This window comes from Patagioenas fasciata, chromosome W (genome assembly GCF_037038585.1).
Source record: "Patagioenas fasciata isolate bPatFas1 chromosome W, bPatFas1.hap1, whole genome shotgun sequence".
NCBI lineage: Eukaryota > Metazoa > Chordata > Aves > Columbiformes > Columbidae > Patagioenas > Patagioenas fasciata.
Genome location: NC_092559.1, coordinates 50,928,111 through 50,953,648, shown reverse-complemented (window position 1 = coordinate 50,953,648; position 25,538 = coordinate 50,928,111). Strand labels below are relative to the sequence as shown.

Below are 25,538 nucleotides of genomic sequence, written 5' to 3'. Positions count from 1 at the left end.
AACCCCAGGACCCACATCATAAGCAGTCCTAGATGGACACCAGACCCACATCATAGGCCAGCCTGTGTCCTGGATGCATCATGGACCCATCATAGGTGACAAGTCTGCATCCTTGCAGCCTACTCTGCCTACTTGATGGACCATGAACCCATGTCATAGGTGACCCTGTCAGTGGCCCTGCCTCCTAGATGGACCCTAGACCCTTGTCATAGACGGTCTTGTCTCCCTGATGCAGCACTTGTCTATGTCATAGGCAACTCAGTCTGTGGCATTGTATCCTTTCAATATCCGTTGGACCATATACACACATCATAGGCACCCCTGACTGTGGTCCTGTCTGCAACCCTGTCTGCTTGGGGTGAACCCCAGGCACATATTGTAGGCAGTGGTGTCTGCTCATGCACCACAGATGTATGTCACAGGCGGTCCTGCTGGCAGCCCTGCATCCCACCATATCTAGATCATAGGTAGCCCTGTTTGCAGCCCTGTCTCCTGGATGGACCCCTGAATCCATAGAATCATAGAATCATGTTGGTTGGAAGAGACCCTCAAGATCACCAAGTCCAACTACCAACCAAGCACTGACACTAAACCATGTCCCTAGGAAACTCATCTATGCATCTTTTAAACACCTCCAGAGATAGTGACTCAATCACTTCCCTGGGCAGCCTGTTCCAATGCCTGAAAACACTTTCTGTGAAGAAATTTTATCTAATGTCCTATCTACACCTCCCCTGGTGCAACTTGAGGCTCTTTCCTGTCATCCTATCACTTCCTTCTTGGAAGAAGAGACCAGCACCCTCCATGCTATAACCTCCTTTCAGGTAGTTGTAGACAGCAATAAGGTCTCACCTCCGCCTCCTTTTCTCCAGGCCCAGTTCCCTCAGCTTCTCATCACAAGACTTTTGCTCTAGACACGTCATCAGCTTTGTTGCCCTTCTCTGAACTCTCTCCAGTACCTCAATGTCTTTCTTGTAGTGAGGGGGTCAAAACTGAACACAGGATTCAAGGTGCAACCTCACCTGTGCTGAGTACAGGGGGATGATCACTTCCCTAGTCCTGCTGGCCACACTATTTCAGATACATGACAGGATGCTGTTGGCCTTTTGGGCCATCTGGGCACACTCCTGGCTCATATTCAGCTGATTGTCAACCAACACCCCCGGGTCCTTTTCCACCTGGTAGCTTTCTAGCCACTCTTCCCCAAGCCTGTAGAACTGGATGGAGTTGTCGTGACCCAAGTGCATGACCTAGTACTTGGCTTTGTTGAACCTCATACAACTAGCCTCAGCCCATCAATCCAGCCAGTCCAGATCCCTCTGTAGGGCCTTCCTACCCTCAAGTAGATCAACACTCCCACCCAACTTGGTGTCATCTGCAAACTTAGCGAGAGTGTACTCGATCCCCTTGTTCAGATCATTGATAAAGAGATTAAACAGAACTGGTCCCAATACTGAGCCCTGGGGAACACCACTCATGAGTGGCTGCCAACTGGATTTGACTCCATTCACTACAACTATTTGGGCCTGGCCATCCAGTCAGTTTTTTACCCAGTAAGAGTATGTCCATCCAAGCCATGAACAGTTTCTCCAGGAGAATGCTGTGGGAAAAAGTATCAAAAGCTTTACTAAAGTCTAGGTAGACAACGTCCACAGTCTTTCTCTCATCCACTATGCAGGTCACCTTGTCATAGAAGGAGATCAGGTTATTCAAGCAGGACCTGCCTTTCATGACTGGGCCTGATCTCTTGGTTGTCCTGTATGTGCTGATGGTACTCAAGACTATATGTTCCATGACCTTCCCTGACACCAAGGTCAGACTGACAGACCTGTAGTTTCCTGGATCCTCCTTCCATCCCTTCTTGTAGATGGACGCCACATTTACCAACTTCCAGTCAACTGGGACCTCCCCAGTTAGCCAGGACTGCTGATAAATATTTGGAAGTGTCTTGGTCAGCACCTCCACCAGCTCCCTCAGTACCCTTGGATGGTTCCTATCTGGCCCCATAGACTTGTGTGTGCCTAAGTGGTACAGCAGGTTGTAAACAATTTCTCCTTGGATTATTTGGTCTTCATTCTGTTCCCCATCTCTGTCTTCTGGTTCACGGGGCTGTGTACCTGGAGCACAACTGGTCTTATTATTAAAGACTGAGGCAAAGAAGGCATTTAGTACCACAGCCTTTCCCTCATCCTCTGTCACTACGTTCCCCAACCCACATCCAGGGATTCTCCTTAGCCCTCCTTTTGTTGTTAATGTATTTATAGAAACATTTTTTGTTCCCCTTCAGAGCAGTAGCCAGGCTTAGCTCTAGTTGGGATTTGGCCCTCCTAATTTTCTCCCTGCATAACTTCATGGCATCCTTGTAGTCCTCCTGAGTTGCCTGCCCCTTCTTCCAAAGGTTATAAATTCTCCTTTTATTCCCGAGCTTCAGCCAAATCTCTTTGTTCAGCCAGGCTGATCTTCTTCCCTGTCAGCTCATCTTTACTCTCACAGGGACAGCCTAGTCCTGCACCTCTAAGATTTCCTTCTTGAAGAGCGACTGGCCTTCCTGGACTCCTTTGTCCTTCAGGACTGCCTCCCAAGGGACTCTGTCAACCAACCTCCTAAATGGGTCAAAGTCTGCCCTTGGGAAGTTCAAGGCAGCAGTTCTGCTGATCCCACTCCTTACTTCTCCAAGAAAAGAAAATTGGATCATTCCATGATCCCTATGCCCAAGATGACCTCCAACCATCACATCGCCCACGAGTCCTTTTCTATTCACAAACAGCAGGTCCAGTGGGGCACCTATCCTAGTTGGCTCGCTGACCAGCTGTGTCAGGAAGTTGACTTCCACACACTCCAGAAGTCTCCTAGACTGTTTCCTCTCTGCTATGTTGTATTTTCAGCAGACATCTGGTAAGTTGAAGTCCCCCACAAGAACAAGGACTAGAGATTGTGAGAGTTCTCCCAGATGCCTGCAGAATATTTCATCTGCTTCTTCATCCTGGTTGGGTGGTCTGTAACAGACTCCCACCAGGATATCTGCCTTGTTGACCTTCCCCCTGATTCTTGACCATAAACATTCAACCCTGTCATCGCCATCATCAAGCTCTAGACAATCAAAACACTCCCTAACATACAGGGCTACCCCACTTCCTCTCCTTCCTTGTCTAACCCTCCTTAAGAGTTTATAGCCATCTAATGCAGCAATCCAGTTGTGCGAGTTATCCCACCATGGTTCCTTGATGGCAACTATATCATAGTTTTCCTGCTTCACAATGGCTTCCAGCTTCTCCTGTTTGTCACCCATGCTGCATGCATTGGCATAGATGCACATCAGTCAGGCTATTGATCACGCTACCTTTTTGTGGGGAGAAGTCTTAATTCCTACATGACCATTCTCAGGCACTTCCATGGTTTCTAACACAGCAATAACCCTTGTGTCTTTGCTGCTGCATGGGTCTCCATCACCTGCCTCCACTGAGATGGCAGACCAAAGGGCCTCGCTAGTACCCCATCCCTCAAACATTGGCATGCTACCCTTGGATTTGTGTCTGCTGTGCCTGGTTTTCTCCCCTTCCCCCATGTCATAGGTAGGTCTTCCTTCTGGATGAACCCCAGGAACCACATTATAGGTGGCCATGTCTGAGATCCTGTGTCTGGTTGGCCCTGTTTGTAACCCTATCTTCTTGATGAACCCCAGACATTACACTAGATGTACTTCAAGATTGCAGAAGGGCACCAAAAGTCTCAAGTGGAGTGGTACACAAGTTGAAACATGCCCGAGGGTTATGTATCCCTCCTAGGAGGGCCACTGGCCCTGGCACTGAGAGGCCCCTCCTTTCAGTCTGAGCCCAACAATATGACCATGCAGTATTACTGGGGAAGACTTTTAGGCCTTGCACATTGCTACAAGACACAAGCAATTTTGTCTGTGAAAATGGAAAACTAGAACAAAATGCCAACTTCAGAAAAACAAGTGTGAGGGGAAAATAAATAAAAAGACTCTAAGGGGATCCCAAAGAAGACCACACAAAACAGAAGAACTTGCCAATGGACCTGTTAACTGCAAACTGGATTTCAAGGTCAGTGTTATAGAGAGAAGGTGGCAGTGGGAGGGCAGATGCCTTTGCCTATTGCTGTGGGGAGAAAAAGAGCTACCTGTAAGACCATTATGGGGCACAGGCTGGTGCTATATGTGTTTCCTTAGGTCACAGACCTTATAGTATGTTTCAAAAAGCTCCAACTGACTGACTGAGGAGGGAGAAGTCAGGAGTGTGTCATGACTTGTCTGCATTCCTGTATGGGCCTGCGGCATCCAAAGAAATGAGAACATGAATGGAAGTGGCAACAGCGTTCAAGGAAAAAGTCTTAAGAAGTCTGACTGGTAAACAACTCTCCTCATAACCTGCTAGCAAAGTTTATCTTTATTTAAGTTAAATTAGTTGTCCAGTGTTTCATTTTGTCCATGTGTGAAGTAGCAGCATGTCTACACTGCTCCTTCTGCTAAAAGATATTTACTATGCTCCTGGGGAGGTGGGAAGTTTTTGGGGTATAAATCCACTTTTTGAAGCTGCTAAAAGGCAAATTGCTGATCTGAACAGAAACCAAGTGGCTTTCAGCTTACACGAGGACACAAGAAAGGACTTCAAAAGAAAGAAGGTGATTGTGGCAGAAGTGGGTGCACAATGACAGGCAGGCTTGGTGGATTTAAAACAGATTTCCAGTCACAACAATGATGTTAAGTACATCTGAATGGTGATATATCATCCAAGCATGCCTGGGAAAATAATTTTTAACCGAACCTCGAAGCAAGCTGTTAAAGCAGTATAATGTTCACCATTTTGTTACTAAAAATGAAGTAAAAGCTGAAATCCAAGATGTGGAGATATTTTACAGCACACAACACTGATGTGCTGTCATAGTTTATAAAGAGCTATAACTATAGCTTCCACAGAGCTGTCAGAGCCAGGCCTGTGGATGTTTAGAAAACTATATATGGGTGTGTGTTTAAAATGAAAGAATCTGCTCAAAAAAGGAGAACACATCAGGGTGTCTAGAACAAAAGAGAGATTTGAGAAAGGTTATGAGCAGACATTCACAGATGAATTTTTCATAGTATCTGAAACTGTGAGAAGGGGACAGATACCTGTATACTGCTTAAGAAACTATGATTATGAAGCAATTGAGGGGGCATTTTACCCTGAAGATCTTAAATGTTTCTGAATCCTGATGAGGACAGAATCTAGAAGACTGAGAAGATCTCTGCTGTCAAAGGGAAAGGAAGAAAGAAATAGCTGTTGGTAAAATGGCAATTTTACGGTTGGCTAGAAACCTCCTAAGTTCAGGACATCTAGTGACTTGCAGTGAAGCAGGATGGGAAAAAAAGGATTGCAGATGGGGTATTATACAATAAACAAAATCCATACACAGAAGCAAAGCAAAAAGAGGAAATTTATTCACTTGTTCCCATCGGCAGGCAGATATCCAGCCACCTCCTGGGAAGCAAGGCCTCAGTATATAAAGCCGTTACTTCAGAAGACAAACACTTTCATAATGAAAACGCCCCCTTCCTCCTCCTTTCCCTCAGCTTTTATTGCTGTGCATGACATCATATGGTATGGAATATCCCTTTGGTCAGTTTGGGTCAACTGTCCTGGCTATGTCCCCTCCTGACCTCTTGCCCACCCCCAGCCTACTTGCTTTTGGACAAGAGGGGTGAGGGGGGCAGGAGGGGTTGGAGCAACAGTCTTGATGTTGCGCTAGCACTGCTTGGCAATATCCAAAACACTACTGCGTCATCAACACTGTTTGAGTCACAAATGCAAAGCACAGCACTATATGGGCTGCTATGAGGAAAGTTAACTCCATCCTAGACAGACACAGTTCAGTAAGTGTTGTGGTTTAACCTGAGGTAGCAATGTAACTATGATCGCTGCTCGCTCACTCCCCTCCCCCCACAAAGAGGGGAGAAAATCAAAAGGGGAGGGAGACACTTGGATTATGATAAAAACAATTTAATAAAATAACAAAATACTAATACAATACTAGTAAAGATATATAAAAAATAGAAATAGAATATAATAAAAAATAAAAGATACTCAGTGCAATTCTTCACAAACTTCATCCACACCAAACAGCCAGTCCCAGCACCCTGGTCCTAAACAGCTGATCCCAGAGAGAGAAAAGAGGGCAAAGGCGGATTGGCCCAGAGACCTCTGCAAACGGCAGAATGGCAAAAGGTCAAACTAACGAAAGTCCCGAACATAACTCCCCCTGCTCCGACAAAGAGAGCGAAGAAAATGAAGAAAAGCTGGAAGATCCGAACTCTCCTTAAATATTAAACATGATGCTATAGGGATGGAATACTCTTACTGAAGTCTGGATGTCAGTCAAGGTCTGGTCTGCTCCATCTGTGCCCCCCTTCCTCAATGCCTCACACCTGTGGGCAGAGTGCTCAGAATGTCCTTGACTCTCAGAACAGATCAGTTAAAAACATTAACTCTGTCCCAAGATGTTATCTTCTTGTTCTCAAACTAAGTCCAAATAATGAGCATGCTAGCTATGAAAAATAAAGGTTTCTAACTGCATGAAGAAAATTAATACATTTTCAGTAAAACCAGCACATTCCACCCCTTATTCCATACCATTTACGGCATGCTTAGGCCTTATCAATACATTCTAGTTAATTACTAATACTTATATATATTCATATATACATATACACATATATACATATATACACAGATATAATTCATCATTCTCTGAGTCCATGGGCAATCCTTTGAAATGTTTGTTAAGTCCATTTACTTAATGATGCTAAGCTTCACTTATCACAACAGTCTCCCAGGTCAGGAAAGATGGTGTATCTAGTGCAGTTCACGCCCATAATTTGGGGGTTAAAGACATCAACTTTGAAGAAGTTGTCAGGCACCACTTATTGAAGCCAGCTCTGGTTTTATCACCACTGTACTAATCTGAAAGACACACATTTAACACTGCTGGTATGGCATATAGCAGTAGCAATTAACATCATGCAGTTCAATATTGAGTATTCTCACCTAAAATCAAATCCCTTTGAGGTACACACCAAACTTCTCCATTTGTCAGAATTGCCCACTAAGTGCTTCCAGGTCCTTGGGTAAAAAAAAAAACATGAATGGGCTTGCCTTTTCCTGAGGCATGAGTAACCCAGACTGCCTTTCCTAATATATTTGTCATGTGTACTACAGGGACTCCTTCTACAGTACGTAGAATTTCTGATTGGGCAGGCCCAGCTCGATTGATTAATCTGCTAGTGTTGACCAACCAAGTGGCTTTTGCTAAATGTGAATTCCAGTTTTTAAAGGTTCCACCACCCATTGCCCTTTGTGTAGTTTTTAACAGACCATTGTACCTTTCAATTTTCCCAGAGGCTGGTGCATGATATGGGATGTGATTTACCCACTCAATACCATGCTCTTTGGCCCAATTGTCTGTAAGACTGTTTTTGAAATGAGTCCCACTGTCTGGCTCAGTTCTTTTTGGTGTGTCATGTCACCATAGGACGTGCTTTTCAAGGCCCAAGATAGCAGCGAGCTCATGTATGGGCAATGTGCCCAAGTGAAGGAGCTGCTCAGCCTGGTGACAGAGCTTCGAGAGGAGATGTACAGGCTGAGGAGCATCAGAGAGTCAGAAAATGAGACTGACTGGTGGACTCGCAGTCTACCATCCCTGGCACAGGAGCAGAAACCAACCACCAGATACAAAGGACCCCCTACCCTCTCACCACCAGACTGCAAGGGCTGACCCAGAAGATGGGGGAGAATGGAAAGAGGTTACCTTTCGGGCTGATAGGCGAACACACCTTCAGCCTGCCCCACCTTCCCAGGTGCCTGTATACAACAGGTATGTCACAGTTTGATTGCAGGGTGACAAGAAACCGTGGCAGATGTTTAATTAACGCCCTCTTCCCCCAACCCCCCTTTTACCCCCCTTCCCCACTAAATACAGGTGACTGGAAGGGAAAGAAGGACAGAGAGAAGAGAGATGGAAAATATTAAAAATGTTTTACTAATGCTACTAATAAAATAGAGACTATAATACAAAATACACAAACCCAATCTTGGAAATCACGGCAAAGATCAGCACTGCTCCAGCAGCAGCAGAGCCTGCACCCAGAAGTCCTGGATTAGACTCTGCAGCCAACCGGAACTGGATTCAGTCTGTCACTAGGCCTCAGTTCGCAGGGACGACTCGCAAGGTCCTCTCCTAATGTCGACCACAGGGAGAAGGGGCAAGATCCTCATGATCTCCCACTTTTATATGCTGTATCATGTGAATGGGATGGAATACTTAGCTGGTCAGTTTTAGTCACCTGTTTCAGTTCACTACTCCTCATTGCACCTTTTGCGGGACATGCATCCTTATCTGCAGCCTTGCATTCCATTGCTATGTCTACCAAAACATGTATCTAGCTTTCAGAAAAGTGCAGTTTAGTAAGAAGACTTCAGCTGACAGGCAAAATTCACTAAAAGAGAAACTGGTTTTTAACAAAACTGGGACATTCCACCCCTTATAACATACCATTCACAACATACTTAGACCTTATCAATACAATCTAATTAATCACTACTACTATATATATATACACACACACACACACATATGTACATATATACACAGGTGTAATTCATTATTCTCTTAGTCCATGGACCATCCTTTGAAAAGTTCATTAAGTTCATTTATCACAACAGTCTCTCAGGGCAGGAAAAATGGTACATCTAATGCATCTCAGGACCACTGTGGGTTAAAGACATCGACTTCAAAGAAGTTGTCAGGCGCCACTCGAAGAAGTTAGCTCTGGTTTCATCACCATTGTCTTGATCTGAAAGACACTTATTAAACACTGTTAGTATGGTAATTCACATCATGCAGTTCAGTATTGAATATTTTCACCTAAAATCAAATCCCCTTGAGGTACACACCGAACTTCTCCATCCTTAAGCATCACCCACCAGGTGCTGCCAGGTCCCTGGGCAAAAACAATCCCACGAATGGGCTTACCTTCGCCTGAGGCAGGAGTAACCCAGACTGCCTTTCCTAACATATTTTTCATGTGTACTACAGGGACTTTATCTCCTTCTACAGTACGTAGAATTTCTGACTGGGCAGGCCCAGCTCGATTGGTTGATCCTCTAGTGTTCACCAACCAAGGAGCTTTTGCTAAATGTGAATCCCAGTTTTTAAAGGTTCCACCACCCAATGCCTTTAGTGTAGTTTTTAACAAACCATTGTACCTTTCAATTTTCCCAGAGGCTGGTGCATGATATGGAATATGATATACCCACTCAATACCATGTTCTTTGGCCCAATTGTCTATAAGACTGTTTTTGAAATGAGTACCACTGTCTGATTCAATTCTTTCTGGCGTACCGTGTCGCCAAAGGACTTGCTTTTCAAGGCCCAAGATAGTATTTCGGGCTGTAGCATGAGGTACGGCATATGTTTCCAACCATCCGGTAGTTGCTTCCACCATTGTAAGTACATAACGCTTACCTTGGCGTGTTTGTGGAAGTGTAATATAATCAATCTGCCAAGCTTCTCCATACTTATACTTTAACCGTCGCCCCCCATACCATACAGGCTTTAACCACTGTGCTTGTTTGATTTCGGCGCAAGTTTCACATTCATGAATAACCTGTGAAATAGTGTCCACAGTTAAATCCACCCCTCGATCACGAGCCCATTTGTATGTTGCATCTCTACCTCGATGCCCTGAAGCATCATGGGCCCACCGAGCTAGGAAAAGTTCACCTTTATGTTGCCAGTCCAAGTCCACCTCAACTACTTTAATCTTAGCAGTTTGATCTGCTTGCTGGTTGTTTAGATGTTCCTTGGTGGCTCGACTTTTAGGCACATGAGCGTCTACGTGACGAACTTTCACAGGCAGGCTCTCTAGCCGAGCAGCAATGTCTTGCCACAGTGTGGCAGCCCAAATGGGTTTACCTCTGCGCTGCCAGTTGCTTTTCTTCCATTGCTGTAGCCACCCCCACAAGGCATTTGCCACCATCCATGAGTCAGTATAGAGTACTGGCCACTTTTCTCGTTCAGCAATGTCCAAAGCCAGCTGGATGGCTTTCACTTCTGCAAATTGACTGGATTCACCTTGTCCTTCAGTGGCTTCTGTAACTTGTTGTGTGGGACTCCACACAGCAGCTTTCCACTTTCGATGTTTTCCTACAAGATGGCAGGATCCATCTGTGAACAGTGCATACTGCTTATCAGTCTCTGAAAATTTATTATACTGTGCTGCTTCTTCAGCACGTGTTACTTCCTCCTCATCTGGAGGCATCCCGAAATCTTTGCTTTCTGGCCACTCTGTAATCACTTCTGAGATCCCTGGGCGACTGGGACTCCCTATTCGAGCTTGTTGTGTGATCAATGCAATCCACTTATTCCATGTAGTATCGGTTGCATGATGTGTAGAGGGAACCTTCCCTTTGAACATTCAGCTCAGCACTGGCAGTCGAGGTGCCAGGAGAAGCTGTGCTTTAGTACCAATCACTTCTGAAGCAACTTGGACCCCTTCATATGCTGCTAGTATCTCTTTTTCAGTTGGAGTATAGTTGGTCTCAGATCCTTTGTATCCTTGACTCCAAAAACCTACGGGTCGACCTCGGGTTTCTCCTGGTGCTTTTTGCCAGAGGCTACAGGTAGGTCCATTATCTCCAGCTGCGGTGTAGAGCACATTTTTAACATCTAGTCCATTCCGAACTGGTCCAAGGGCCACCGCGTGAGTTATCTCACACTTAATTTTTTCAAAGCCTTGTCATTGTTCAGGAAAGCAGCTCCGTGGAGAGGGACCTGGGGATTCTGGTCGACGGCAAGTTGAACATGAGCCAACAGTGTACCCTGGCAGCCAAGAGGGCCAACGGTGTCCTGGGGTGCATAAAGCACAAGATTGCCTGTCACTCGAAGGAGGTGATTGTCCCACTCTACTCTGCACTGGTGCGGCCTCACCTGGAGTACTGTGTGCAGTTTTGAGTGCCACAGTATAAAAAGAATATAAAGCTACGGGAGAGTGTCCAGAAGAGGGTTATGAAGTTGGTGAAGGGTTTGGAGAGGAAGCCGTATGAGGAGCAGCTAAACTCACTTGGTTTGTTCAGCCTGGAGAAGAGGACACTGAGGGGAGACCTCATCGTGGTCTACAGCTTCCTCACAAGGGGAGGAGGAAGGGTAGGTGCCAAACTCTTCTCTTTAGTGACCAACGACAGAACCCTTGGGAATGGCAGGAGGATGTGCCAGGGGAGGTTTAGGCTAGATGTTAGTAAAAGGTTCTTCACCCAGAGGGTGGTGGATCACTGGAACTGGCTCCTCAGGGAGGCAGTCACAGCCCCAAGCCTGACAGTATTCAAGAAGAGACTGGACAACACCCTCAGACACATGGTGTGAACTGTGGGGCTGTCATATGCAGGGATAGGAGTTGGACTCAATGATCCTTTTTGGACCCTTCCAACTCAGGACATTCTGTGATTCCATGATTCTACAGTTTGTATGGTTGCAGTGACTGGCGTGGAAGTTGCAGCAGCAGCAGTGCCCGGTGCACCGGGGTGCAGTAGCTGCCTTGTCAGTCGCTAAAGCTGGAGAAGCGGCAGTCCCCACTCTCAGGTAGGCAGCGGCTGTAGGGGTCTGGAGCAGTCATCTTGGCTGCCTTTGTGTAGAATCTGGATCTGCCTTGGCTGCCTTGCGCCATCTTGGGGCGGGGGGGCAGCAGTTGCAGCTGCTGCCTTAGGAGTTCCCGTAGCTGCCGTGCCTATTGTTGAGGTTTGAGCAGACACATCGTATGTCTCAGGAGTTCTAACAAATGTAGTCCTCCTATTTAGCTTCATCTCTCCTGTCACTAGCATGAACTGACACATTCAGCAGACCTGACAATACCAGCAGGGTACGATCAAATCCCCAAGGATACTTAAAATTCTCAAAAACATCCATAATCTGTCCTAACGCAAAAGGAAAGATATTGTGAGTTATCTTTTCTATAGATTGGCTCGTCTGACTGGAAAACACATAGGTGTAGTTCTCTTTACTCTCTACTGGAGGTCAGTCTAGGTGCAACAGTAATGAATATAAATTCACTATTGGCTGGAGTATGATTAGGTAAACCAATACCAAACCACATAGCAACATCATCATTGTAGACCTATTTCCAAACGTGATACACTGCACAAACATATTAGTGAAATACACCTGGCACAAATCATGTACTGCAGAACAAACTGTACAGAATAGCTGATAAACTTATACTGCATCATTTTTAAACCAATATAATGCAATCTGATCTGCTTTAATAGTACCAGATAATGTCCGAAGCACACAGACCCGTGAGTATCTCAACCCTATGAATTGGCACCAGTCCAAGAAAAATGAACCTGCATCACAGCAGTAAAAACACCAAAATATCCAAATTTTACCACTTTTTAGTGCCAAATTTTAGCATCTTTTGCCTCATGTTGGGCACCACACAAACCTGTTGTGGTTTAACCTGAGACAGCAATATAACCACGATAGCTGCTTGCTCACTCCCTCCCCACCTCCCAAAAAGGGGAGAGAATCAAAAGGAAAGGGAGAAATGTGGACTGAGATAAACACAGTTTAATAAAATACAAAATACTAATACACTACTAGTAAATATATATATATAAAATAGAAATAGAGGGGCAGTCAACGTGGTTTCACCAAGGGGAAGTCATGCTTAACCAAACTCATAGCCTTTTCTGATGACATAATGAGGTGGATAGATGATGGCAAAGCAGTGGATGTGGTCTACCTTGACTTCAGTAAAGCATTTGACATAGTGTCCCACAGCATCCTTGCTGCTAAACTGAGGAAGTGTGGTCTGGACAATCAGGTAGTGAGGTGGATTGTGAATGGGTTGAAGGAAAGAAGCCAGAGAGTCATGGTCAATGGGGCAGAGTCAGGTTGGAGGCCTGTATCTAGTGGAGTGCCTCAGGGGTCGGTACTGGAACCAGTACTATTCAATATATTCATCAATGACTTGGATGAGGGAATAAAGTGCACTGTCAGCAAGTTTGCTGATGACACCAAACTGGGAGGAGTAGCTGACACGCCAGAAGGCTGTGCTGCCATCCAGCGTGACCTAGACAGGTTGGAAAGTTGGGCAGGGAAAAATTTAATGAAATATAACAAGGGCAAGTGTGGAGTCTTGCATCTAGGCAGGAACAACCCCAGGTTCAGGTATAAGCTGGGGAACAACCTGTTAGAGAGCAGTGTAGGGGAAAGGGACCTGGGGGTCCTGGTGGACAACAGGATGACCATGAGCCAGCACTGTGCCCTTGTGGTCAGGAAGGCCAAAGGCATCCTGGGGTGTATTAGAGGGGGGGTGGTTAGTAGGTCGAGAGAGGTTCTCCTCCCTCTCTACTCTGTCCTGGTGAGACCACATCTGGAATATTGTGTCCAGTTATGCAGTTCTGGGCCCCTCAGTTCCAGAAGGACAGGGAACTGCTGGAGAGAGTCCAGTGTAAGGCAACAAAGATAATTAAGGGAGTGGAGCATCTCCTTTATGAGGAAAGGCTGAGGAAGCTCGGTGTCTTTAGCTTGGAGAAGAGGAGACTGAGGGGTGATCTCATTCATGTTTATAAATATGTAAAGGATGAGTGTCATGAGGATGGAGCCAGGCTCTTCTCAGTGACAACCAATGATAGGACAAGGGGTAATGGGTACAAACTGGAACACAGGAGGTTCTACTTAAATATGAGAAGAAACTTCTTCACAGTGAGGGTGACATAACACTGGAACAGACTGCCCAGGGAGGTTGTGGAGTCTCCTACTCTGGAGACATTCAAAACCTGCCTGTACGCCTTCCTGTGCAACCTCATCTAGGTGGTCCTGCTCTGGCAGGGGGATTGGACTAGATGATTTTTCGAGGTCCCTTCCAATCCCTAACATTCTGTGATTCTGTGATTCTGTAATATAAAAGGAAAAATACTCTGTGCAATTCCTCATGAACTCTGTTCGCACCGAACAGCCAGTCCCACTATCCTTGGGGAAGTCAAGGCTCTCAACCTTCTTGTCACCAACTCTAAGCACCATAGAATCCAACTCTAACATACAGCACCACCTCCCTGCCTCTCTTGTTCTGCCTATTCCTCCTGAAGCGTCTATAACCATCCGTCATGGCACCCCAGTCACAGGACTTGTACCACCAGGTTTTGCTTATGCCAATAGTGTCATAGCCCTGGGACTGGGCCAAAGCTTCCAGGTCCTCTTGTTTATTCCTCATGCTGTGTGCATTAATATAAGGACATATCAAATGTGTTTCAGTGTAATCAACACATCATGGAGAAGACTTGTGCTGGTTTGACTGAAAGCGAGTTAATTTTCTTCATGCATTTAGAAACTTTTCTTTTTCATATATAGCATGGTAATTGTTTGAATTTAGTTTGAGAACAAGAAGATAACACCCCAGAACAGAGTTCATGTTTTTCTTCAAATAACTTTCCAGTGTTTTTGAGTTAGAACAAAGAGAATGTAAGAGCTTACTGTTATCTTAGTTGTTGTCTGGGAGACAAGGTCTTTCTGAGCTCTCTCCCTCCAGGTGTTGTCCTGGTTTTGTTAAAAACAAGACCAGTTTCTCTTTTAGTGAATTTTCCTTTCAGCTAAGTTCTTCTAAGTAACTGCACTTTTCTGAAGTTGGCTGCATGTTTTTGCAGAGAGGAGTTGATAAACAGAATCAATGGTATGCAAGGTCGCTGATAAAAACGCACGTCCCATAAGTGAAAGAGGCGTATTTGCAAGGAGAGGCAAACTGAACAGGTGACTAAAACTGACCAAGTAAGTATTCCATCCCATCCACATCATACACTCTATAAAAGTGGGAGATCACAAGGGTCCCGTTCTCTTTGACTATGGCCAGCATCTAAAGAGGACCCTGCCTGATGTCCCTGAGATCCAAGGCCTGGTTCCAGACCCTGCATCTCTGGATCCAGTTCCGGTCTGCTGTGGAGTCCAGCCCAAGAATTCCGGGTGCCTGCCCTGCAGCTGCCGGATCAGCCGGCTCCACTGGGCAACACTGAGCTGCCCCGGAAAATTCAAGATTGGTTTGGTATATTTTGTATTATTTTCTCTATTTTATTAGTAGCATTAGTAATGCATTTTTAACTTTTTCCAACTTGCAAGTCTCTCTCTCTCTCTTTTTCTCCTATTCCCTTTCCTTAGTGTGGGGGGGGTCTGGGGAGGGAGGAAGTTAACAGAGAGCATCTGACACAGTTTATTGTCACCCTGCAATAAACATTGACAGGTGTGAAGCAGCTAGGAAGGGGGAAATAGATGTGGCAGACCTTGAATGACATCCAGACTGATCAATAAGAATATTCAATGCCCTTGGTGTCATGATTCGTATTTAAGGAGAGTCGGGACTTTCTGGCTAGAGGGATGGAGACAGAGACCCATTCTAGTTCTGCTTCATTCTGGTTGAGTTCCATTTGAGAGTTCCTTTAGTTTGGCCTTTTGCTGTTCTACTGTTTTGCAGTGGACCTTTCTGCCTTTTTGACTTTTTTTCCTCTCTTCCCCTGGGAACAGCTGTTCAGGATCAGGGTGCTCTCTTCCTGGGACTGGCTGCTCGGTGCCAAAGGAGTTCACGAGGAATTGCATTGCATATCTTTTATTTTATATGCTATTTCCATTTTAAATATATTAGTAGTAGTAGTAGTGGTATATTAGTATTAGTTTTTTATTTTATTAAACTGTGTTTATCTCAATCCACAAGTTTCTCCCTTGCCTTTTGATTGTCTCCCCTGTTTGGGGGTTGGGTGGAGTGAGCAAGAGGTTATTGTGGTTAGATTGCCCAGGTTAAACTGCAATAAGACTGAAGGACCTCGCTAGCACACCGTCCCTCAGACATTGGCGTGCCACCTTCAGGCTTATCTCTAGTGAGCCTGGTTTTATCCCTTTCCCCTTCAAATCTAGATTAAAGATTTTTTCAATAAGCCCTGCTAACTCCTGCACAAAGATCCTTTTCCCTCTTTGAGAAAGTTGTACCCTGTCTGTTGCCAGCAGACCTGGTGTCATGTAGACTGACCTATGTTCAAAAAACCCAAAATTCTGCCCATGAGACTCAGGCTAGAAGGCAGGTATTGATCTGCTGGGTCTTCCTGTTTCTTCCCTTATTATTCCCTGCAACTGGAAGGATAAAGGAGAAATCTACTTGTGCTCTTGATCCCTTAACCAGTCATCCCAAGGCGCTGAAGTCCCTCTTGATTGCCCTTGGACTTCCTGTTGCAACTTGATTGCTGCCTACCTGAAAAATCAATAATGGATAATAATCCAAGGGTCGTACCAGGGTAGGAAGTTTTCCCATCTTTAACCTGGGTCTCTGGGAGGCAGCAGACTTCCCTAAGAAGTCGGTCAGGTCAGCATACTGGGCCTCCTGTTTCCCTCAGAAGAGAGTCTTCTATGGCAATGACCTGTTTTTCTTTATGGAAGTAGTTTGATGCAGGGCGTAGGCTGACTTAACCTTGGCGACACCTCCGACCTAGATGGACAGTCCTCCTTGTCACTGTTTGGTTCCACTTGCAGAGCCTCGTACCTATTATGCAAGGGCACCTGGAAAGGTGAGGTAGTCACAGAGGAGATGTGGCTGTTCTGTGGGACAGGAATTTATCACCATTCCCCCCCTATCCCTTGAGTCACCACATTCAGCCGTGTGGAGAGAGGATAGGGAATCCTGTATTGTGCATCCTATCTTCCTGATGTGCCTTTCTCAGGGAAGGTAGGATGTGATTCCAGTAGTGTATCTCCTTCTCAGACTCCCTGATACTCCTCAACCTACCCACCTCCTTCCAGAGCTCTGCCACTAAGCAGAGGAGTTCTTCTATCTGGGTGCACCTCCCACAGGTGCCTGCACAAAGTACTCACTACTGCCATCCAGTACTGGCATAATAGTAGGGCATACCCTGCAGCCTGACACCTGGGTGCCAGCATGTTCCCATCAGAGCTCTGTCTGGGAAGCTGCGTGTCGAGGGTTTAGATTGTGGGGTGACAATAAAACCCTGGTAGATGTATTGTTAACCTCCTCTCCCCCCCCCACTTCCCCCTTTTGCCCCTCCCTCTCCCCCCTTCCCACTAAGGACAGGTGATCGGGAGGGAAAGAAAGACAGAGAAGAGAGTTGAAAAAAATTAAAGATGTTTTACTAATGCTAGTGATAAGAATAGAGAAAATAATACAAAATATACAAAACCAATCTTGAAAGTCTCAGCAACTGCAGAGTCAGCACCCAAAGTCCTGGATTGGACTCTGTAGCCAACCTGGAGCTGGATTCAGTCTCTCACTAGGCCTCAGTTCACAGGGACAACTAGCAAGGTCCTCTCCTAATGTCAGCCATAAGCAGAAGGGACGGGTGCAGAATTTAGAGAGGCCATGGCCTTGACCTTCTGCAGCGTGGATATGATTGCTTCCTGGTCAAGTTGGCAGAGTTACAGCACCCTTTTGCATGAACGCCCTTGCTGTCATGCCACACCCTGTTTGCCTGCCCTGTTCATGGTGCTCCTGGTTACTAGTGCTCCCTAGGAGTTTCTTTTACACATGCTCCTGGCCCCACCCAGGTCTTGTCAGCTGCTGTCACGGGAGCTACGGGCTCCTGACGGGACTCTTGGCTCCCCCATAGGTTTCCCCAGTTCAGGAAACCCCTCTGTACACTGCACTAGAGCACTCTGCTGCGGAATGCGCCGGCACCAGAGCTTCTAGCCTGTATTCTATGAAGAACAGAGCTGTGTGCTTTTTACATAAAGAAAATTGACACTTGACAAACTGATTCTGAGGCTCAGCCTTTTAAAACTGAGAACATGGGGGTTGATTTTTCCTCTAAGTGCAAGTCTGAACATCTCTCTAAATAAGATGTTCTGATTTAGCCACAAATTATGCAGCCCAGACAGGAAATTACTAGGTAAAACTCTATGACTAGTCGTGCAGGGGACAGAGGATACATTTAGATGTTTGTAAAATATTTATTTTGTCAAATACCATATATTTCAAGGCCAAAGGTAGTGATAAAAGTACAGCAAATAATATGCAACATGCTGAAGAGTGAAAGAAGGTGAAAATCATAGGAAAAATATTACTGAAATGTTGTTTGCAAGGAGAAAAGTGAAGACAGAATGTTTTCATTTTGCTTAAAAAAGAGATGCTCAGGTGGTTGACACCAGTATCACTGGGCGGGGGCAAGTGAAGAGATATATTAGGAGTTCCAAAATTTATTACAATGTCCAGGCTCAACTCAAGAAAAATGTGACGGAAGATCAGTCTGAATGAAAAGGAGGACTGAGGGCACAGCAATAGCAATTAACTTCATGTGCATTCTGACAATTATCTGATACTGAAGTGAACAATATGTCATTTTGAACTACCTTATGCCGTGGATGAGTCCAATCATGCCAATTATCATGAGCCCATTCTGAGAATTTAGGACTCAGACTCATCCCATATTGCCGTAAGTAACCAGTGATATCACCTGCCATCCTGCCGACTAAGTCAATTTGTTGTGAATGAGGGATTTAGGGTCCTGTTTGCCACAGAGCAGTGTTTAGATGACTTAAAGAAAAGTGCAACTTAACAGAGTTTGATGGTAAGGTTCACTCTATTACTTACTGATTGGAGGCAATATGCCAAGCAGAATCTGGAGAGAGTTGTTTTAGAGTGATTTCTATGGGGACAGGTGTCATGGTTGAGACGGACAAATGACATAGACCAAGTTCTTCCAGGATGAAAGTAGTAGATGCCATTTATTGCTACAAGTGCATTTTTATACAGTTTTACCAGTTCATGTGTCTCTTCACTATTGGTTACAAGTTACAGCAGTAACATCTCATTGGCTAATTTTGCTATCATCAGTGTTACTCTTTTACTCCCTTCTCTCTCACGGGTACATCCTTAACATCTCCAGATACTCCTTTACTCCCATCTTTCTCACGGGTAGGCCTTAATATCTTCAAGGCTAATTTCTGTTCCCATGCCCTGTCAGGGAATCCAAGGACCCACCATAGTCCCCCACAGACAGCAGATGTGAAAGGGTAGAGGGAGGCTATCCCGTTGAGTCACAACGTTCAGAATGGACCCACTTGCTTTCTAAACTCCTTCTCAGAGAGGACTCTAGGTGCAACTGGATCCAAACTTAGTGCCAGACTTGATAAACAGCTCAGTCTAAGAGACATACAGGGTAAGGGATATGTGTTTATGGCCAAAGGATTATATGTGCACACCTGATTCTTTATATCCCTTGGCTAGGATTTCAAAGTTTCATCATTCCGCATCTCAACCTGCTTTCCTCACCTCCAGGGGCCTGGGATTAGGTCACTCCAAATTCTGGATCCTAGTTCTCTCAAGGTGAGCACTCAGGCATCGAAGATCATTGATGATGAGGATGGGATCCTAGGTCTCTCGAAGCAAACTCTCAGGCATCGAAGTTCGCAGAAATAAAAAATTTAATGGAGTAGTACAGCAGCAGCGTCAGTTCGAGCTGGGTGCCTTCGCAGAAGTGTGGAGCTGAGCATGGAAGTCCCTGGGTATTTATACCCTTACAGACTATTTACCCACCCCTCCCACCAAAATTCAGTCCAATAGCAATATTTGAGTCTGGGGTCTTCTTGCTTCTCATTGGATCCTTTCTCTGACCTCAGACAAGCCTTTGTTTTGTTTAGCTGTAGACATTGTTTATCGTCCATAATCACTTTGTGCCAGTCTTGAAGGTGGTGTCTTGTCTGAATGAATCCTATTTTGCTCAGCAAAGTGCAAAACAAGCCTTATCTTGCAGGTATCCATGATGGTTGGTGGCTGCTTTTGTTTTCATTAAGTAGATAAAAGTTTGATGAATATGAGCAGAACTTTACAACACACAGTTTAAGATTTCAGAAAAGTAACGTGAGGCAGACAGTATATTAAAAATCACATGACCTTATAATTCTAAGTGATTCATTCTATTTAATATGCATTTACTTAAGCTAAATGATTAATATGAAACTTAAATTGAGCTTATCCAGTGATCCGTGAGTAGTAAAAGATTATCGCCATACAGCCACGCTTGTTCAGCAGAGAGAGCTCAAAGTAGGCTCACCCAGGCTGTTGCATTTATGAAAAAAAGGGATTGGCTCATAGTCAAATTGCATACAGTGGGAAAGGTATGCATGAGACTCCTTGCACCCACAACTTATCATTGTTCAGTGTGTTGTTCTACTTCCTTGTGTATTTCCTAAAAGGAGTTCCTGACCTGGCTACAGCTCAGGCTTTTGCCTCCTTTGGAGTCTGTATGAAACTGCTGCTGGTTTGGGCAGGGAGGATGGGGGTTGAGTGCATCCGTCACACCTTATGCAAGGGAACTGCAATATCAGGAGAATATTGCGATGTCTATAGAAGTGGATTTAACAGATAAATATGTAGTATTTTTTTAAATCTGCCAAAAAATATTACAGCCCATAGGTTTTACTGCTGTAAAAATGAACTATACTCATTTTTGCAATTAAACCCTGTTACAGTTTAAGGCAAGGCGGCAATAAACCGTGGCAGACGCTCTCTGTTATCCCCTTTACCTCCCGCCACCCCTTTCCTTTAGGTCGGAAAGATGATAAGAAAGATAAGAGGAAAGGAAGAGATACTTAGACTTCAAGTTGGAGAGTTTTAAAGAGTTTTACTAATGCTACTAATAAATAGAGAATATATGTACAAAATATACAAAACCAATTTCAAGTGCTCGATGTGGCGTTGGCGTCACTCCAGCAGCAGTGGAGCCGGGTGTGCGGAGCTGGCGTGGCTCCAGCAGGTGCAGCTCAGGCCCCCGGAAGTAATGGATGTGACTTCACAGCAAACCAGAAACTGGTTGCAGGGATGCAGGGCCTGAGGCCTGTGGATCACAGGTAGACAGACAGGGTCCTGTCTAGATGCCGGCCATGGTCGAAGAGAGCTTGACCCTCGTGATCACCCTCTTATATAGGGGGTATGACGATTATGGGATGGAATACTTCCATTGGTCATTTCTAGTCACCTGTTCCATCCACCCCTCCTCAAACACACCCCTCTCACAACGGAACGTGGGAAAACTTATTGTTGGAACGATAAAGGACTCAGCATTCCGATTCAATGTGAATCATGCAAAACCATTTATTATAGAAACAAGCCTCCTTATATATGCAACTATTCTCTGATCACGCGTCCAAGCTTCAAGCATGCATTCACTGATTGGATATTATCTATGTTCATGAGCTGTCCACGCGCTGGAGTCTCACTGATGATAGGTCCATTGATTTACGTCATGTTGAGGTTTTGTTATTGTAGAAATGCCTCTCTCCAACAGCAGGTCCTGTTTTCAGCTTTTTGAAGTGGCCTTGAGATTCCTTTGGGCCTGACTAATTCAACAATAAATCTCCATCTAACAGAAACCCCTTCACAACTTATCAGTCTTTTCTTAGCTACCATAGTAATAAATCTAAACACCAGCTTCTTCAGCATTCCGTTGGTCTCTTATCAGCACCGAGTACAGCATCCTAGGAAACATATGCAGGCTAAAACTCAGAAAAGTGCAGCCACCTAGAAGAACTTAGCTGAAAGAAAAATCACTAAAAGAGAACCGGTCTTGTTTTTAACAAAACCAGGACATTCCACCCCTCGTTCCATACCATTTGAGTCATACCCTAATCACTACTGCTTTCTGCCTGTCTTCAAATGTATATACACACACACACACAAATATGTATATCACTAGTTCATGAGTGCAAGTCTATCACAGCAGTCCGCTCTCTCTAGGCAGGAGAGATGATGTGCAATCTGATGCAGTTTGTGTCTAGGAATTGTAAGACAGAGATATCAGTCTCAGGCAAGTTACTGGACACCACTCGATGAGGTTAGCTCAGGGTTCATCACCACCACTGCATCAACCTGAAAGACACTTATGGAACACTGTTAGTGCCATGCAGCAATTTCCCTCATACAGTTTGAAACTGAGTATTCTCACCCAGAATCAGATCTCCTTGAGGTACACATCGGACTTCACCATCCTTCAGCATCACCCACCAAGTACATCCAGGCCCTTGAGTGAAAACAATCCCACAAATGGGTTTGCCTTTACCCAAAGCAGGAATAACCCAGACAGCTTTTCCTAACATGTTCCTTCCATGCACCACAGGGACTTTATCCCCTGCCATTGTATGTAAAAGCTCTGATTGAGCGGGGCCAGCTCGATTGATTGATCCCCTGGTGTTAACTAACCAGGTGGCTTGTGCCAAATTCTTCTCCCAATTTTTAAAAGTTCCACCTTCCATTGCCTTCAGAGTAATTTTTAACAAACCATTATGTCATTCAATATTCCCAGAGGCTGGTGCATGATAGGGGATATGATATATCCATTCAATACCGTGTTCTTTGGCCCAGTTGGTTATGAGACTATTTTTAAAATTAGTCCCATTGTCTGACTCAGTTCTTTCTGGAGTACCATGTTGCCACAGGACTTGCTTTTCAAGGCCCAGAATAGTGTTCCAGGCAGCGGCATGAGACACGGGATATTTTTCCAGCCATCCTGTGGTTGCTTCCACCATTGTAAGTACATAGCGCTTGCTTTGGCATGTTCTAGGGAGTATAATATAGTCAATCTGCCAGGTCTCCCCATATTTATATTTCAACCAGCACCCCCCATACCACACAGGCTTTAACCTTTTGGCCTGCTTGATTGCAGCACATGTTTCACATTCATGGATAACTCGTGAAATAATGTCCATGGTTAAGTCCACTCCTTGGTCCTCAGCCCATTTATATGTTGCATCCTGTCCTTGAATCCCTGAAGCATCATGGGCCCACTGAGTTAGAAAAAGTTCACCTTTATGTTGGCAGTCCAAATTCATCTCAGCTACTTTAATCTTAGCAGCTTGATCTGCTTGCTGGTTGTTTTGTTGTTCCTCAGTGACTCGACTTCTAGGCACATGGCCATCCACATGCCGTACTTTTACAGTCAGGTTCTCTAGTCATGCAGCAATGTCCTGCCACAATGGGGCAGGTGCTCTGGAGCTTCACCTTGTTCCAGTGCAGTCTGGATCAGTCCATGGCAGATAGTAGGGCTGTGTTTCCACCCCTGGGGCAAGCGATTCCAGGTGTACTGGATACCCCTCCAGGTAAAAGCAAACTGTGGCCTGCATTCTGCTGCTAAAGGAATAAAGAAAAATGCATTAGCAATGTCAGTTGTGGCATACCACTTGGCTGCCTTTGACTCCAGTTCATATTGGAGTTCTAACATGTCCGGCACGGCAGCACTTAATGGTGGTGTAACTTCATTTAGGTCACGATAATCTACAGTCAGTCTCCATTCTCCATTAGGCTTTGGAACAGGCCATATAGGACTATTGAAAGGTGAGTGAGTCTTACTGATCACTCCTTGACTCTCTAGTTGTTGGATCAGTTTATGACTGGGGATCAGGGAATCTCGGTTGGTGTGAAATTGTCGTCTGTGCACCGTCATGGTAGCAATTAGCACCTGTTGCTCTTCGACCTTAAACAGTCCTACAACAGAAGGGTCATCAGAAAGACCAGGCAACTTAGACAGCTGTTTAATGTTCTCAGTCTCTACAGCTGCTATATCAAAGGTCCATCGATACCCTTTTGGGTCTTTAAAATGCTCACTCCTTAGGTAGTCTATATCAAGGATACACGGAGCATCTGGACCAGTCAAAACAGTGTGCCTTTCCCACTCCTTTCCAGTTAGGCTCACTACAGCCTCTAATACAGTCAATTCCTCAGATCCCCCAGTCACTCCATCAATACTGACAGATACTGACCCTTTATGATTCGATGGCATCATTGTACACTGAGCACCAGTGTCTACCAGGGCTTTATACTCATGTGGTTCTGATGTACCAGGCCACCGAATCCACACAGTCCAATAAGCTCTGTTGTCATTGTCCCTCTCCTCTACCTGGCTGGAGGCAGGGTCCCACTAATTGGTGCTTTGCACAGTTTCTGGTAGGGAGACACAAGAATCCCTCCTACTCTGTCTGGAAAGCCTCCCACTGGAAACTGGAGCAACTTTTCTCTTCGGAGCTTTCTTTTTCAACTCATGTACTCTTGCCTCTAGGTCAGCAGTGGGCTTGCCATGCCAATTACTCATATCTTCTCCCTGGTCATGCAGAAAAAAACATAATTCACCTCGTGACGTTGCATTTCTCTCGGGCTGATGCTGCAGAAGGGTATCTCTTCCCAACAGCTGTGGCTCAGGCCTGTGTATGTGATGAGTAGGATCTGTCCTCCTTCTTGGACAGTTTGTCACACAGTTTCTCCACAGCTGCGACACAGGCTTGTAGGGGAGAAGAGTGTCTTCATACTGCCGCAACATGTCTGCTACTTCACCCACAGTTGATAGATCGTCCTTTGAAAGGGTGAGTAACCCTAAAATGCGGGTGTAAGATGGTGGTGTGCTCTGCACAAATTTCTGCATTATACTTCGGGTACATGGCACTTCATCAGGATCTATAACTGTCTGTGGGTCACTGTAAATTATCTCTCGCACAGCCAGTTCTCTCAAATACCTAATACCTCTCTCCATAGTAGTTCATTTGATTGGGCGGCATATGATTTCATCTTTGAAAGGGTACCTGATTTTACTGCCGACAAAATTCTTCTCCAGAGGCTTTGACTTTGTTTCTTCTTTGCAATTGCCTTATCAATGCCACCATCTCTGACCAGGGATTCCAGCTGACTGGCTTCACTACCGTCTAAGTCCAAACTATTAGCCCCATTGTCCCAGCATTGAATGAGCCAAGTGACAATTGGCTCACCTTCATGACAGCTAAAGTCTTGTTTCACAGTCCTCAGCTCCTTCAGAGATAAGGAGCATTCTATTAGCTTGCCCTTTGCTGGTCGTTTTGTTTTAGAAGGACCCGCTGGTGACTTTGCTGTAGTAGCCTGGGATAGTGGTGGAAGGAGTTTAGAAAGGGCTATGGGAGGAGCTGTAGAAGGGCCCTCTTCTTCCTCCTCTGATTGTTCTTCATCATTACCTTGTTCTATTCCAGAAACAACCTCTCCCTGCTCTGTGGCAGAAGGACCCTCTGCTTCCTCTTCCTCATCTTCCTCCACAATGGATTCCAATTATGCTTTCTTTTGCTTCCTCATTGTTGGGGCAACCAATACTGCTGAAGTCTGAATGGCCACATTACATGTTGTGGGGGTCTGAGTAGATGCAGAAACTGACGTTGCAGTTTTAGTGGCTGCTCTATCAAAGTCAGGAAGTGGAGCTGCTGCAGAGTCTGTCAAGGAGGATGCACTAGCTGTCATGGATGTTGTAGCTTTAAAAGCGGTAACTCCTGCCGCAGGAGTTAGAATCGCTACAGTCCTTAGTTTTATCACTAGCAAAGACTGACACACATTCCAGAGACCCAATAATACCAACAAGCTTCGCTCAAAGGTCCATGGATATTCAGAATTCCCAAAAGCATCTGTAATTTGCTCTAATGACACAGGCAGAGAATAGTTAAATAGCTCTCCTAAAATCTCACTCCTGAAAGTGAGAAAACAAAAGGCACAGGTCTCTTTAATT

General features: G+C 45.1%; 1 pseudogene; it reads right to left on the bottom strand.

Annotated features, from left to right (window-relative positions):
* The window catches only part of LOC136114497 (uncharacterized), a 73,530-nt pseudogene extending 49,192 nt beyond the window's left edge, over positions 1-24,338 (bottom strand).
* Positions 24,339-25,538: the final 1,200 nt, after the last annotated feature.